Consider the following 17,750-nt stretch of genomic DNA (forward strand, 5'->3'; position numbering starts at 1 on the left):
AATCTAGGATCTAGAATCACCATAGACAAACCTGAGTGTGTCTTTGACAAACCCAACTGTGTCTGAGAGACTATATAGATTAGATAAATTGGAGTGGAAAGACCCACCCTAGATGTGGGTAAAACCATTTCATAGGGTGCAATTCTAGACTTCATAAAGCGGGAAAAGTGAACTGAAAACCAATACTCACTTTTCTCTGTTTCTTGATTTGGGCCCAACACTCCCTCCTACCTCCCCACCACCACCACCATGATGGACTGTCTCCCCCTCAACTGTGAGCCAATACAAACTGCTCCCTCCTTAAATTGCCTTGATCAGATATTTCACTGCAGCAACAAAGTAACTAGTATATCAACTTAGAAAAACCCAAAGAAACCTGCACTCTATTCAACTAACAAAGGAATTTAGTAACAATAACTCTACAAAATAATATTTTTGCATAATACAAAGGAACAAATAGAAAGTGAGATTTCAAATAACCCCCTTAACAATACCACCAAAAAAATTAAGCATTTTATAATTTTTGGTAAATTTAGCAAAACACTAAAAATTGTTGTAAAAAATTGCAAAGCATGGCTAAGGAAAACTGATGCTCTCTACCAAAGCTAGAATAATCCAGATTGAGTGAATACCAGAGTAGGCTGTGCTTCTTATATCAGAACTGAAGAGAAAGAGTCCTAAGCACATGTGCCATCAGATTCCAACTGTCAACAGAAGCACAAGAGCATGTCAGGGGAGAAGGAAAAAGAGTGATCTGCTCACCAAAGTGACACTCATACAATAAGCAAGTCCCACATGAGACACTTCCCGTGGAAAATTCTGTATAGGTTCAGACAAAGAATATGTATTCAGAAAAAACAAAAACTTTCTCACCAACCATGGGGCTGGAGAGATGGCTCAGCAGTTAAGTATCCTGGCTGCTCTTCCAGAGGACCAAGGTTTGATTCCCAGCACCTACAGGATGGCTTACAACTGTCTGTCACTACAGTTACAGGGGATCTTACACTCTACAGGCACTGGCAAAAAAAAAAAAAAAGAAAAGAAAAAAGAAAAAAGAACCACTTATAAACACAAAATAAAATTTAAAAACCACTTTCACCAACGAAATAATAAATCTGCTGATTAAAACTGAGCCAGTAAGCCGGGTGTGGTGGTACACGCCTGTAATCCCAGCACTCAGGGAGGCAGAGGTAGGAGCATCTCTGTGAGCTGGAGGCGAGCCTGGCCTAAAGAGTGAGCTCCAGGACAGCCTAAAGCTACACAGAAACATCCTGTCTGGAAAAACAAAACAAAAACAAACAAACAAACAAACAAAAAACCTGAGCCAATAATCTAAATAGTACTTTGCAATAATGGGGATGTGAAACAGAATTCAGTAATGAGAGGAAAATACATGAGAGAGAGAGAGAGAGAGAGAGAGAGAGAGAGAGAGAGAGAGAGAGAGAGAGAAATCACACAGGCAATTTAGTGGCAAGGTTGTTGGTAAGACAAAGCAACCACCATTCTTAAACCTCTGTGTGTGCATGTGCATGCATGTTTGCATGTTTGTCTCTGTCTGTCTGCATGCGCACATGTGTACATGTGTGTGTGTGTGTGTGTGTGTGTGTGTGTGTGTGTGTGTGTATCTGTTTCTGCCTGTCTCTGCATGTGCATGTGTGTGTATGTGTGTCTGTCTCTGTGTGTCTGTTGGGGCATGTGCCTGCATGTGTGTGTAAGAGCACACACGCAGGGTATTTCTTACAGTGTTTGTGTGGCTTCATGTAGGAATCTTCAGTGCTTTATAAATTAAGGCGGGTCTGGGAAAGAAAAACCTCAAAAGGTTGGAGGTGGTCAACCTTGGAAAGAAAGAAACTCAAATGTGGTTTTTACTTCCTTTTTTGTGCCATTTTGCATGGTTTGATATTTTAAATCAGAGACAAATATATAAAAAGAAAAATAAACCATTTATGAATGACTCTCACTCTCTGCCAACTCTTCCAGACATCTTCACTCTGTTTAACTAGCCTTTCATTTCTAGTTCTTGATCTCAGGGAGAGGCCGGAGGAGAAAGTATTCTGCCTTCTCACTCTCTGTCTTGCTGCCTTGAGACAGGGTCTCTCACCAGAGCTGGGCTGGCAGCCAGCAAGACACATGCTTGGGCAGCAAATGCTCTCTCTAATCCTCTCTAACGCTCTCTCTTACACATTTCGCATGGGAGTGTAAAATGCTTACAACTATCATTTTGAATGTTCAAGGGGGGTCTCATAAACATCTAACACCTTGTGATATCAGTCCTGTCCTGCCTACTCATGACACACACACACACACACACACACACACACACACACACACACACACGCTTGTGCTACTTTAAACACCTTGCCACTAGAAGCACCAAAATGTCCATTAAGAGAAACAGATGATGTGACAGATTGATAAGTAAGAACACGGAGAAAATGGGAGGCAGCTCCTATCAATAACCCATGCAATGATTTAAGTTGCAGAGAGCCAAGAAGCCAGACACCTAAGAGCACACACTCAGAGATGACAGCTACATGAGGCTCTGGGCCACTCAGAACTACGGCCCTGAGGGAAAATCAGAACTCTGGTCCCCTGTGGTAAGAGGAAGAGGCGACACAGGCAACTGTAATGGGCACAAAGAGAAGTATCCTTTCTTGGTGAGCACGTGGGTTCCATAAATGTCCATTTGCCAAAACTAGCCACATGCATGGCTTATACATGTCACTGTAGGAAGACTATAGCTTGATGATGTAATGTCAAGCACAGAAGATGATCACAGAACATTGTTTTGAAAATGAAGAAACATTTCTCCAGAAGAGAAGTCTCAGATGACAAACCCACAGTTGGCTTTCATTTCCACCTTCAGCTACAGCGCACTTCTACTTAACGGCACAGTGTTTGCATAGAACACACACTTGTTGTCACTAACACCTTCCCCTCTGTTCAACCCATAAACAAAAGTCTAATCCATCATCTGAAACCTAAGAATGTGTCCAACACCCAGAGTGTGAGCAGTGTGTGTGTACATGAGGGTGTACGTGTGTATGTGTATATCCCTGTATGCCTGTGTGTGTGCCTATACATATGTGTCCACGTGTGTGCACGTGTATGTGTCAGACAAGTCACTTCCCTCTTATTGTCCAGGATGAATCAACAGACCTAACTTTGTCATGTTAACCAGCTTTAGACTCTAGCTGAAGATAAACATTGATCCATATCAGGCCTCCCTGCATGAGGTCATGACGAATACACCTGAACCGTAAGTGTATACCTAAATTCCTATGACGTCACCCTTGGTTCTCTGCCTATAATTGGATGCCCTGATCGGAACAGGAATGAGGTATGCAAGCTTCCTTCCTCAGCCTTCCCTTTTCTCCTATACTCAAAATCATGAGCTATTTAAAAAGCGTCCAGTCTCCTCATTTGGTTCTGCTTAGCTGAACTCATAAAACCGGGCATGGTAAATTTCAGACCTGTAATTTGTGGCTTCCTGTTTCCCAGGTTATTCCTGAGAAGCCCTTGTGTGACTGTTTTCCTAGTTAAATCTTTACGCGCATGCTTGGGTTCCACGGCAGTTCATATTTGACAGGTTTTGGCAGCGCCTGCGTCTGTTTCTCATCATAATGAGAAAAAAAATGTGCCAACTAGACATTTTTCTTAATTTATTTGTACAAAGACATTGTTTCCACTCTCGTTCTGGAGTGTTCTCTATGTAAAGGAAACAGAACAGGCCCCTCCCGGCCTGCCCCCTTCTCAGCTCCTGTGCTCCGGGGTTCTGCCTGCTCAGCAGACTGATTACTTTCCAAGCTTCGTCATAGGATGTTTTTTTGAGTCTTACTTTCAATCTGTGTGTTAAAAACACAAAGCTCAATTGTGATACAAAGGGAAAGAATATTGTGTTTATATTTTAAGCAGCCTCAAAAAGCAATAGCTGGTTTTTGGGGGGTGACACTTCAGGCTCAACAAGGTCGAATTGGGGCATTCTTGCTGCTGGTATCAACTGCTTGGCATCTGGCCTATATTCCAAAGGAGTAGCTTAAGCATAGGCCTTTGACAAAGGAAATTCTTGGCTTTTATGAGGCTTTATCATCATTCCTTAGTCTCCAAAAGTTCAAATCAGAATATAAATATCTGTCATAACTCTCTCCTAATAGAAGAAGCCAGTGGTGTTTTTGATTCATGCATTTGTTTAAACACAAATAGGATACATAGTTTAGACATGACAATATGCCTTTCACGACACTAATTCAGAGTAAATTGGTTTGAGCTGACTTTCAGCTCTGTTGTTCTCAGTTTCAATATGCAAATCTTATTTCTCATGTTTATTCATATGTGGTTGTCCAAGCAATAACAAAACGAAATGAGAAAGAATGGAAACTAGAAGATGGCCAAAATTTGTGTGCATCAAAGAAGTGGAAATCCAAGAAATGACTGTTTTCAACTATTTTGAAACACAATTTTCCAATCTGTGTCTAATTCAAAACCTAGCTGTTCTCTTTCATGTTTGCTCTTTACTTTCCTTTTAGCAACTTTGCAGTTCATTAGACTCTGGAGAAAGGGGGACTGGAGAAAAAAATCAAAGAAAATAAGCTCCAAATAAATGCAATTGGCCTCAACAGCCCTGAAGAAAAGCTTTGTCTTCAAGGATCTTTAGAAACTCAGCTACGATAAAGAGTGTAATACATCTGAGAATTTATATGTTCCCTTAAGAACATTAATTGTTACACTGACAGTGGATGTTCAGACACTTAGTTTGGGGGTGCCCTAGTTTATGATATAATGTGAAAAGTTCTTCTTCGTGATGTCTCAATACATCATGTCCTAGGCTATTGCCTATCTCTTGGCCAGAACTTAAGTACACAAATAAGTGGTACCTGTGAACAATTGTTCTGACACCCTGAGCATCTTTGTTGACTCTAGAGAAAGGCATGCAATTACACTTTGTGAATGAATAAAACCTATAGATGTTGTGAAATATTTGTACTTGTGAATGTATATAACACAGTGGCAAATAATTCCAGGAAATTATTTAGGTGAGTGTCCAAATTTCTTTCTCAGTCTTTAGAGAAGTAAAATATGATGAGCCTCAAGGCAGAGGGGATATCTCAGTCTACTTAAAGTGCTTGCTGTGCACACAGGAGGACCTGAGCTCAGCGTCTCAAACCCAGGGGAAAATAATTGGACATGGTAGTCCCAGACCCAGGGGTCACTATCCATCCAATTTAGCCCATCTGAAGAGATGTCCTATCTCAAAACATGAGGTGAACCATGCCTGAAGAATGATATGTGGCCTACACACATACACACACACACACACACACACACACACAGGAACACATACAAAACACACATATTCACAGGAACATGTATATACACATATAAAAACATAATAAACATCAAATACACTGAATAAAACTTATAAAAACTGCTTGAAGAGGTAGAAGAAATAATCTTCAATTTTTTAAAATGCAAGCAATAAGACCTTGATACCAAAACTTGACTTGGCATTATAAGAAAGGAAAAGTTTATGCATTTATCACTCATATAGATCCAAAAATTCTTTCTTTCTTTCTTTCTTTTTTTTTTTTTTTTTTTTTTTTTTTGAGACAGGGTTTCTCTGTGTAGCCTTGGCTGTCCTGTACTCCCTTTGTAGATCAAGTTGGCCTTGAACTCACAGTGATCCAACTGCCTCTGCCTCCAGAGTGCTGGGATTAAAGTCATACCCAGCTCCAAAAATTCTTAACAAAATATTGACAAATAATGTTCTGCAATGCATAGAAAGATATTATATTATAACTATGTAGAATGTATTTCATGCTTAACATGTTTTAACTAAATCACTGTAGTAGTGGGGGTGCGGGGGAGTAGAAGGAAACAATATGATTGAACCAACAGCAAACAAAGCATGTCCATGCAGATAAGCAATGTCATCTTATCAAAGGCTTATATACCAAAAAGGTTACAAGTAATTCTGCATCTACAATGACATGGTAAATACATACCTATGGTTGGGAACAAAGCTAAGATACCTTATCCATTACTCCTACTGTAAGTTTGCTAGTGGTTTGAGCCAATGCAATAAGGTAAGAAAAAGAAAGAAAGAAAAAAGAATTAAAGAAGGGAAAAGACTTTTCTTCTGGAAGAATTTTGACATTGTAAAACCTGCAGAAAACTATAATATATCTACACAATGCTCTCAGAAGTCATCTTTGGATTTGGGGCATCATAGGACAAAAGAACAACATAAAAATTTCACTTATATTCCTAGTAGTTTTCCATCCCTTGTAAAAGCTAATAAGACGTATATACTGAAAACCCCTGAACGCTGCTAATCAAAGAGCTAAATAAATGAAGGGATATAGTTGTGTCTGTGGATCAAAAACTGCTTCTCATGAGTAACTCCTCCCCAGATAGGGCTTTATATTTAATTTCTTCCCAGTCACAATCCTATCCATCATTTTCAGTAGAAGTTGGCAAGGTGGTTCTAAAGTCTTCAGAAAAATTCAAAGAACCTGGGACTAAAAGTTCTGAAGAAGAAAAAGCAAGCCAGGAAACTCAAATACATTTTTTAAGGCTCACTTATTTCTGAGTGGAGAGAAGTCTCTGTGGTTAAGAGCACCGACTGTACTTCTGGAGACTTGCGCTCAATTCCCATCACCCACATGGTGGCTCACAACCATCTGTAACTTCAGTTCCAGGGGGTCCAACACCCTCTCTGGCCTCTGTGGGCACCAGGCACATGTGTTGTACATAGACATACATTACAGGTAAAAACATCTATGCACATAGAATAATAAAAAAAATACAGAGTCATAGGCCATGCCAAAAAATATTTGTTTATTGTTATGTTGTGTGTATGGGTTGGTGGGGTTTCTTTTTCCATGTAACTGGAGTTAACAGACAGTAGTGAGCCATCATGTCAGTGTGTTGGTAACTGAACCTGGGTTCTCTGCAAGAGCAGCAAGTGCTCTCGCCTGCTGAGCTACCTCTCCAGCCCCTCTTTAATTCTAACTCAGCAGATTTTGAGACCTCTGCAAAGTGCAAATAAATTTAGGAGAGAGCAAAATGTAAAAGAGTCATAGATTTGATAGGTAAACAATTATTCTACTGACTCAAATGTCCTTAATGGTTACTCCCAATTTCTTTATTTCCTTAGTTATGGTCCCTTAAAAGTTTGCGAAGTAGCATTCTTGGTCCTCAGACCACATTGGAGTAAGGATCATAAAACTCTCAAGATACCTCCTAAGGTAAACAACAGTGGGGTCTGTTCTCCTGAGTCTGTTGAGCCTTATAGTAGAGGACCCATCCACTACATTGAGGCAGGGAAGAAAGAAAATTAAATCCTGTAGTGTGGAAAGGGGAAAGCAACACTTTTTGCAAATGGCACCGCATTTGGATAGAAAAATCCTGTACTGGTAAGAAAAGAACAGAGGATGTCGGCATAAGGTTATTGTGCAGTTTAAATTCTGATGTCCACCTAAATGCTGTGCAAACTCTGCTCCCCTTTTGTCACCCTGAAATGTCAAATAAAGCATCTTACAGCCAATCAATGAGCAGGGGAGAGAATAGGGCTGGACTTCCTGCCAGCCATGGAGTTGGGGGTGGGGGGGGTCAGGGGTGGGGGAGGGAGTTAGGAAACTAAGTAGAGCATTCAGCAGGGGATTCAGGCACAGGTAGAGGTGCAAGGAAGATCAGGAGGAAGGCGTGGAGCTGAGGAAAGCTATCAAGTGTGCAAGTGTCACTGGGATGTTTGCTGGGAGCAAGACAAAATAACATAGAGGGTTAAGAATAGACATAAACTGCTCACAACTGTGTTGGGAAGCGTTGTATTACAAAACAGTCTTAATTATTTATGTGATAGCCAGGTTAAGAAATAAGCTGAGATTCTGTTGAGAACTGATAGGCTGTGGCCAGACAGTGGGGGGGGGAGGGCCCCCCCATCAGAGATCTAGAGGAGGAGAACAGAGCAGAAGAGCTAGGGAGGATGGGAACAGGAAGAGAAGAGTGAGGGGATAACAAGATGTGATATGAATAAATTATTATAAATAAAAGAGAAAAAAGCGATTTCCACAAGAAAAAAAAACAAGTAAGCTAAGAGAAACAAACATTGTTTTATAAAAATAACTTTAACAAGAGGAACAAATAAGAGTAAAGTCTCGGGATATAAGACATTAAATCCTAATTTTATTTCTATATTCTAGCAACAAACAACTGAAATAGGAATTATAAAATGCTAAGGATACCCTAAATCTATAGTGTAGGGATAATTCTGGTAAAAGATATGAAAGATCCTGATACTAAAACACAAAGCACTTCTGAGACTCTAGCAAGAACCAGGTAGTTAGAAATTCAGTATCTTGGGGTGTCAATTCTCTCCAAGTTGTTCTCCATTCAACACAGCCGCCAATCAAAATTCCGTCAGCCTCTTTCATTATACAAAAACCAGGAAAGTGATTCCGAAAGTTTTATGAAGTACCAAGGTGCATAAAAGGATTTTAAACAATAACAGTAGACTTGTAGCCATGATTGAAGCCTTGCCAGACAACTTGAGTATTCAAAACACCATGGTGTGATAGAAAGACAAACAGAGCAACAGACCCCTACAGAGAAATAAACATACATGTTTGATCAACTGATTTTTGGCAGGTACAAAAATATCTCAGTAGTAAAATAATGTTTTTAATAAAGAGTGATGGAACAATTAGATATCTGTAAACCATATTTTAAACTTTAGTCTATATCAAAATTAACAAAATTGGGACCTGGGATGTATCTCAGTCAGTGGAGCGCTTGCCTGAACTTCACAACACCCTGGTGTCAATCTTCACCACCACCATAATACCGAGTGTAGTGGTGCACAGCTGTCGTCCCAGAACTGGTGCAGTGAAGGCAGCAGGATCAGAAGTCCAAAGCCATCTTTGAGTATATAGGAGTTCAAGGATAGCCTGTACTACATGAGACCCTCTTTCAAAACAAACAAAAAGTAACAAACCAAAATTAACTTGCAGTGATTCTAAATCTGCAAACCTAACATAAGAATGGGATATTTTATCAAACTTGAGATCTTCTGGAAAGACATGAAGAAAATAAAATGACAGAGCCAGGCGTGGTGGCACATGCCTGTAATCCCAGCACTTAGGAAGGCAGAAGCAGGCAGATATCTGTGAGTTTGAGGCCAGGCAGGTCTACAAAGTAAGTCCAGGAAAGGTAAGGCTACATAGAGAAACCCTATCTCAAAAAAAATGAAATTATATACTATATTCCAGGAGAAAACACTTGCAAAGGATATAAATGTATAACATTCAGGATACATAAACATAGAATATACAGAGAGTATAAAGATCTTTTAATAGTGATGAGAAAATACATAAGCTACTTTTTTAAATGACTAGAATATATGCAGAGACATGGTACAAAAAAGAGTCATGTCAAATGAGTATAGAAGATGATTAACAGCATCTGTGGGTAAATGAACTGCAAATTGTATTAGAACACAATTTTTAGAACAATTAAAACCAAAATGATTGTGTGTGATGCTGACAAAGACTTATAACCTCTCAATTCCTCACTTACTAGCTGAAAAATACAAGACAGTTCAATCACTTAGAAGAGTTTGGCAGTCAGTAAAATCTGAAGTCCTATCACAAGCCAGCCAGTTCTCCAGATGTTTGTCCGGAAGAAATCAAAGGATGTATGTGTATTCACAGACTTGTTTATAGCCAAAAGTTGAAAATTAGCTTAAGTACCCATAACTAAGTAAATAAAGACATTTTATCATGGGGCTGGAGATATGGCTCAGCAGTTAAGAGGCTGTTCTTCCAGAAGGTCCTGGGTTCAATTCCCAGCAACCACATGGTGGCTCACAGCCATCTGTAATGAGATCTGATTCCCTCTTCTGGAGTACATGAAAACATTAAATAAATTAGTTGATTAATTTTTAAAAAGCCGGGCAGTGGTAGCACATTCCTTTAATCCCAGCACTCAGGGAGGCTACAGGTAGATCTCTATGAGTTCAAGGCCAGCCTGGCCTACAGAGTGAGTTCCAGGACAGCCAGGGCTACATAGCCAGGGCTACACAGAGAAACTCTGTCTTGAAGAATCAAAAACAGAGAAATTATAGTTTACTTGACCCAATACTGTCCAATTGTGTCAGTAAACTATTAAAAGTAACAAGATATTGCTCCAGGTAGCAAATCTCAAAGTCATCATGATGAATGAATAAGTCCAACATAAAAGGACACATTAAATCCAGGAAAATCCAGACTCAGCCACAGTAATGGAAAGGCCAGTGGGTCCCTGAGGACACAAAGGCAGAGGTGTGGAGGGGGAGAATGCATTTTCTAGAAAGTATGGCTGGCTGCGTGGGTGTACACATATGGCAGAAATTATCAAGTGGTGTGTTCTTAAATGTGCCATTAATCTATTGTGGCTCAGAGAACTGTTTGGATCTTATTTTAAACACCCTTTTGTATGGAATTTGGCTCCATAAATTTGAGGAACAGGAAAAGGACTTGGAAGTGGCTGAGTGAGGGGGAAATGTGAAAGGCAAAGTCACAGGGGTCACTGGGACCTGCCATGTCTGCCCAGTACTCTGGCCAGATGCCCAGAACTCCTTTAAGTGGAGGGTCATGACAATATCTTGTTTATATGAAACAGTCCTTGAGCAGAGCAAGGCACGATCTCTTACTATTTATATGTTCACTAATACTGGGGTTATACAGATCATGGTGGCAACATACTCCAGAAGAATAACTTCTCTGTTTCCACACCAAAGTTTGTAAATTCAGTTTACGAAATAGTTCATTATGAAATCTGCCTGTTGTCCTTGGTGAGCTGTCTCCTCAGAAGTTTGGCCTATATTAATCAGATTGGGGTTTTTTTCATTATTTATGTTTAAAGACCTTGTTACATATTTTGGACAACAGTTCATTAAAAGACATGTATTTGGCAAGGATCTCTCCCAGGCCATGGTTTGTCTTCTCAGTCTCTGACAGGATATATTTTAGTGCAGCATGTTTTGAGACTTACTGTGTCTTCAGTTCACCAAATCTAAGTATTACTAAAAACACTAACTCAATACATCCACTGCCATTCAGATGTTCACTGCTATTCACAAAATAAAGACAGAGACAGAGACAGAGACAGAGATGATAGAGATAGAGACAGAGACAGAGATAGAGACAGAGATAGAGAAATAGGCATAGAGATGAATTATTACATTCTTTAAAAATAATAAAGTTGATCTGGGAAGCTGCCTCAGATGGTAATGTGCTTGCCTTGCACACCTAGAGGCATGAGTTCAATCCCCAGAACCCACATCTGAAATCCTAGTGCAAGGAAAGCACAAACAGGTGGATCCTTGGGGTTCACTGGCCAGCCAATCTTGCCAAATCTGCAATTTCTGGGTAAATTCGAGAGACCCTTCTTTAAAAGCAAACTATGTGATACTTGAGGAATAATAGCTGAGGTTGACCACTGACCTGTATGCACACACAGAGAGAGAGAGAGAGAGAGAGAGAGAGAGAGAGAGAGAGGCAGAGAGAGAGAGACAGAGAGAGAGACAGAGAGATTGATTTTGTTAACATTGTTCTTTGGGAAGTTATACATTTTCTTACATGTGGCTACAGTATCCCCAAGATCACAGAGCAGCAGACTAATACTTACTAATGGCAGGGATAAAATGATGGCATTTAGTGACTGCCCCACTCCCAATAATCCCCTATTTGAGCACTTGAAAAAACCACAGAACTTCGGCATTTGTCAAAGTAACTTCTCTCCTCTTGTCTCAGTTGTTGTCTGGGAGGCTCACTGCCTCCCTCTGCCAACCTAGGCCTAGTCCTGGAAGCTTCTAGCCTCCATACAATCCAACCTAGACCTAGAATGCTTTCAGCCTCTGAGACTTACTGCTTAATAAGTTCACATGTATTTGCTCTTTCTGAGCCCTGGGCTGGCTGGTTCAATTCAGCTGTTCTGGCTCAATCTCCTCTCCCAGCTGACTTACTCAATCTGACTTCTCTCTTGGCCCCTGAGTGGCCTCTAACTCCAGCAGTGTCTTCTTGTCTTCTGGCTTCTTCTCATTTTTCTAGCTGGTTCCATCTTCACCTGGGTGTTCTCTCTCTCTCTCTCTCTCTCTCTCTCTCTCTCTCTCTCTCTCTCTCTCTCTCTCTCTCTCTCTCTCTCTCTCTCTGTTACTGTCCTGGTAAAAACTGCCTCCTCTCTCTGTAAAACTGTCTAAGTAGGTTCCCTTTCCTTTCTCTTCTCGAGAGTTGGGTGTTTCCTATTCTGTCACATCTTCTCTAATTTGTCACCATTTCTGCCACGCAACTAGACATCACTTTCAAACATGGAGCTTCCTTCTACAAACTAACTTTACCTTTGTTTGGGATTAAAGGCGTGTGCCACCATGCCTGGACCTAAGCTTTCCTTTACCTGATACTTGCTCTATAGCAGGCTGGCCATGAACTCAGATCTGCTTGCCTCTGTCTCCTGGATTAAAGGCATGTTTGCATCCCAGCTGGATCACACAGACCTAGAAGATCTAAATTGACATTCCTCCACAGGCATTCTCCTTTGTGAAGAATGCTAGTTTTCCATTTTGTTGGGAGCAATATTGGCTACTTCTAAATTATACAACTGAAGGTTTCAGACTGAAAGAAAATTAAACTATCCAAGCTCGGGCAAGAATAAAACTGTCAAAATCTTGCCTATCGGGCCATTTTCCCTACCTCTCACTTTCTATGTGACTCTATGCATCAGTGAAGGCAAAAACTGGAGACCTGAGGATAAAAAATGGTTTTGGGTGATGAATAAAAGTTACTTCAGTGAATTAAGAGTGTCGTGTTGGTAAGGAAAACTCTACTTGGCCATAAACTCTCCAGTCTGCCATGGCTGCACTCATCCCTTAATATTCAGGTGTCCTTGGGGCTCAGTTCTGTGGCCTTGAAGGCATCCTTAGGTCCTAGGTGACTGTGCTGCACCTGGATAAGGCAAAGGCTGTGCCCATCATCCTTATGCACATCAGCTTTCCCAACAGTTATGAACTCTTAAAGGACAAGCGGTCCCAGTCTGTCCTTCACTTAGGGTGTGGTTTCTAACTCTATCTTTGATAGAAGCTAAGCTTGGTTATACTGAATATGTCCAATAGATTCTTCTAGCAAAATATCTTTCTCAAAATAGTAAAAGCACAGGAATCTTAGAATAAAAAGAGTTATGTAGCACTTACTCATGTGGGTTAGCTTTATCCTGACACCAGTGCAAGCCAGTATTCTCTGGAATGGTGATTTACCCTGTCTTCCAGTTTCTCTGTGTAGAAAACAGAGAAATATACTTAAGACATACAACCTAGGGGGAATTAAGTAAGATACTCATGACAGATGCTTAATTTATATCTGATATGTTTATTTTTAATTCAATAAATATTAGCTACCATATTTTTTAAGTTTCTTTTTATAGTCGAGAAGGCTCTTCTGAGCAACACATAAGGCCTAAGTTCCAAAAGGGTCAGTGATGGTAGGGGAATGATCAACTGGGAGGAGTATTTCCACACATGACAGTGAGCTCACTTCCTTCACAATAGAGACTTCTCAGAGACCAGTTACAAAAGACCATAAACCAGTGGACAAGATGACAAAGAGCTTAAAGAGGCTGTTCACAGAAAGGAACAACAAATGGCTTGTAAATATGTGAAAAGACCGTCACCGCCAAGCACAAAGAAACAAAGGAGAAAATATCAATGAAGGCAATTTTCTATTTACTGGAAGGCAAACGTCAAAATAGAATCAGAAGATAGTTACTGTGTGAAAGACTCTGAGTCGTGTGGAAGGGAAAAGACTGTGTGTGAATACGCACAACACACACATGGGTGTGTGTACGTTTCCACACATGGGTGTGTGTACATTTCTATACAGTCACCCCTTGGTGTCCATGCAGGGGAGTGGGAGCGGGGGGAGGGGTTGATTCCAGGACCTCCATCAGATACTAATGTGCAGTTACTAAAGTCTGCTGTATAAAATTATATCATTTTCATAGACTCTACACACATCCTCCTGTAAAGTTTAAATTCTCTCTAGACTGTACATAATGCCTCATATGGTGAAAGTGCATTGCAAGTAGGTCTTTTACTATATTGTTCACTAAAGGCCCAGAAGAAATCAACGTACATTCATCAAGGCATATTTTTCTAAAACTATTTTTTATCCAAGGTTGGTTGAATCTCCGGAGGCAGAACTGTAGACATGGTGCTGGTAAGAAGGCTTGGTGGGTAGACGTTCTTGTCACTCAAGCCTGGTGACCTGATTTGATCCCTGGGAGCCATGATGAAAGGAGGAAACTGATGCCTGACAGTTATTCTCTGACCCCCACAAAGGCACACTCCTGTGTGCACATAAGTATGAGCAGACATTTGCAGACAGGTACACACACACACACACACACACACACACACACACACACACACACACACGCCACTCAGTAATAAAAATTTTAAAAATAACTACAGGCCTGGAAAGATGACTTAGTGGTTAAGAGCACTGTCTGCTCTTCCAGAGGATCCGGGTTCAATTCCCAGCACCCACATGTCAGCTCACAACTGTCTATAACTCCACGACCTGACACCCTCACAGAGATATACTTGTAGGCAAAACACAAATGGACATAAAATAAAAATAAATCAATCACAGAGAAATCCTGTCTCAAAAAAAAATATTTTAAAAAAAACCTACAGCTCTTCTTTGTCACATCCAACCTCCCCACCTAACCAGATGTCCCACATCTTTCTCCAGGGTCTAGCCTGGCCTAACCTTTCTGTATGTCCACTCTTCCATCCAACCCACTCTGTCTGTATCAGATTTATAGCTAACAATAGAAATCAGCATGCCCAAATCTCATTGCAAAATATGAAATGTAGCAATATAAAAAAAAAAAAATCAAGCCAGTGTTTTCTCCCCCAAACCAACTAGTTCTGTAGAAATGTTTGTTAATGAGAACTGCTTAGATAGAGCCCAGAACACGGAACTTAAAAAAATAGCCATAGACAGGTGTAATGCTGAAAACATCTAATTTTAATCCCAGGACATGGGAAGCAGAAGCAAGCAGATTCTGTGAGATCAAGGCCAACCTGATCTACATAGTGAGTTCCAGCACAGCCAGAGCTACACAGTGAGACTCTGTCTCAAAACAAAAGAAAAAAAGAAAAAAGAAAAAAAAACACCAATAACAACAAAAGAGCTTAAAGAAAGAGCTCAATGAAATCGCGAAGAGAGAGCTTTAGGAGAGTAAATGCCTAAGAAAACACAAGCACAGGCTGGTGAAAATGATAAAGACAGTTAAGGACTTAAGAACGGAATTCAATCAGGAAATAGACACATTGAAGAGAACTCAAGCTGAAACAAAGATAGGATTGAAAAACCCAAAATCTCAACTAGACAGCTCAAGTGAAAACCTCACAAATAAAACGAAACATGCAGAATGTAGAGTATGAGGACTTGACCATAAAGCAGAGGATCTGGACCAAACAAGCAAGAAAGGTGGTTTAAAAAAAAAAGTTTAAAAACACAGGAAAGGAACATAGTTTCAAATGTGGGAGTCACTAACAAACACCAAAACCTTTCAATTATAGGCATAGATGAGGGAAGAGAATTGCCAGTCAATGGCATAGACCAGTTCTTCAACGTAATCATAGAAGAAAATTTCCCCAAACTAAGGAAAGACATACCATACCTATACAGGTAAGAACAATCACACAGGACACCAAATAGACAAGCTCAGAGAAGAAAATCCACATTACGCTGAACTTCAGGCAGTGCTGGGTGATTGACTAACAGGGTATTCAAAACACCAGTGCATCATGAGAGAGGCAAAATTAAAACTTTTATGGGCAACGAAGCCTACGTCCCCAAAAACTAGTATGTGAAACAATCCCAGACAGCAGGCCATGAGGGGAAAAGTGTCAGCACAGGTTTCAATCTGAGGGGTGAAATGAAGTAAAAGTTGTCTTTCAAGTACTGACCAAGGGCAGGCTTGTTTTTCGGCACCTAGCCAGCCACGCGAGCAACTCTTCACAAAGCACTTTCTACAGCCTAGATTGGTCACCAGTCGGTACCAGCTTTGTGCCTAGAAGGGTCAATTGCTTCCAGACTCATGAAAAGCACAAGACATCAGAGAACGAAATGACCTAAGTTCAAATCAAGTCTCAGTCTTAAGTATGTGCTTTCCTTCAGCTAACTCCCAAGTCCTTCCAGGCCCAGCCTGCCGTCTCAGAGTTAAGGAAAGCTCTTAGCAGCGCCCAGCTAACCTGCAGCTTCCATCTGTAAAAATCCGAAACGTACCTCTGTCCCAGAGAGTACACGCTCAGACCCCTGGCAAAAAGCAAGTGAGAAGACCAAGACTGTGTGGGGTTGGAAGAGCTTGAAATTCAGTAATTCCCACCAATTACCTCCTCCTGGGGATTATCAGGAGCAATAATGACCAGAGCAAAATGCCAGGAACAGTAAATAAAAACCAAAGGCACAAAAGAGACCCAATACGTGCCACTCCCCCACCGCTCAGCGAGGCTTGGGAAACAACACGCTTTGAACAGACCAGCAGGGTTTAGGGAATTACAGCTTCTCACATTCTGCCTAGGGAAGTTGTATTGTATGCAACGTGAAAACCGATCCAGGAACTTTCTCTCAGCTGAAGGCTTTTAAGCAGGTTCAGCTGTGTGTGGAAAGGAGGGGTGGGGGCTGGGGGATGGCTTCGTAACTTCCTTCCGGTTCTCTCAACTCAATCGCGTCTGATTTCTTGGGGCAACGGGAAGTGGAAGAATTTGTTTATTCCTGAAGGCTGACGAAGCATTTCTACACTCTAAATGGCCAAAGGTGACCTTGACAAAGAAATCCTTTGTGTGGTATTTAAAAGCTGTAGTTCTTACAAGGAATCCTGTCATGGTTTTCATTAAAAGCATGCAGGGCATATGCAACAGAAACACAGTTAGGAACTGTGGAATTTTATTATTTCTTTGCGCAGCATCAGACCTGCTCTTTTTTTTTTTTTTTTCCCTAATCGTTTGAAAAAACTCACCTTCTTTTGAAAGTGTCTGTAGGACAAATAGTTACCAGGCTGATTAAGCTTACTATGTCAAGAAGCTGATATGGGTCATTTTGTGCGACTGTGAGTTTCAAAGCCTCCTTACTAAAGGTCTCTCCTTTGTCAAGCCAAATGTTCTGCAAAGCCTCTCTCATCTCCTATGCTAATGATAATGCACTCCCCACTGCATCTCATGCAGATCCCTAAGTATAACACAAAGTGGAAACATGGATGCCCTCTGGGCCTGAGAGAAGTTGTCACTCTGTGATAGAAGCTTAAGAGAGATTTGAGGCAAGGGATTTGTGGACTTTGTTGTTAAATGGGTGTACCATGGGGCCAGGAAGAGCTGCCAATAAAAACCTACAGAGCCCAGGACTGAGCGTGTAGCTGAGCCATAGAGTACCCTCTTAGCATGCATGAGGTCTTGAGTTGAACTTCCTAAAATGTGTGTGAATACTTATACATGTATATGCATGTGTGCATGCGTATGTGTGTGTGCTTGTGTACGTGTGTATCTGTGTGTGTGTTCTCCCCCAAATACCCCACAAAATCTTGACCATCTGATCTTGAGGCAGTTCTAGAAACACCCTGGAGAAATTTGGAGATAATAAGAAATTCCACCTACTAGAAACTTCAGCGTTTGTCACTCCTTTCTTCTGGAAATACAGGGAGCCCAGGCTCACAAA

The 17,750-nt window shown here is 40.8% G+C and overlaps 1 protein-coding gene across 8 annotated transcripts in view; it reads right to left on the bottom strand.

The window, feature by feature from the left end:
• Window positions 1-17,750, bottom strand: part of IPCEF1 (interaction protein for cytohesin exchange factors 1) — a 163,634-nt gene that overhangs the window by 133,244 nt on the left and 12,640 nt on the right. For 6 of the 8 annotated variants that reach the window (XM_084777834.1, XM_084777835.1, XM_084777840.1 and 3 more), the window contains exon 2: window positions 13,223-13,302. The exons of the other annotated variants lie outside the window; for them this stretch is intronic. The gene's annotated coding sequence lies outside the window, so the exon portion shown is untranslated. The remainder of the gene's footprint in view (window positions 1-13,222; window positions 13,303-17,750) is intronic. 8 annotated transcript variants of the gene reach the window in all.

Source organism: Acomys minous (genome assembly GCF_964271855.1).
Source record: "Acomys minous genome assembly, chromosome: 3".
NCBI classification, from domain to species: Eukaryota; Metazoa; Chordata; class Mammalia; order Rodentia; family Muridae; genus Acomys; species Acomys minous.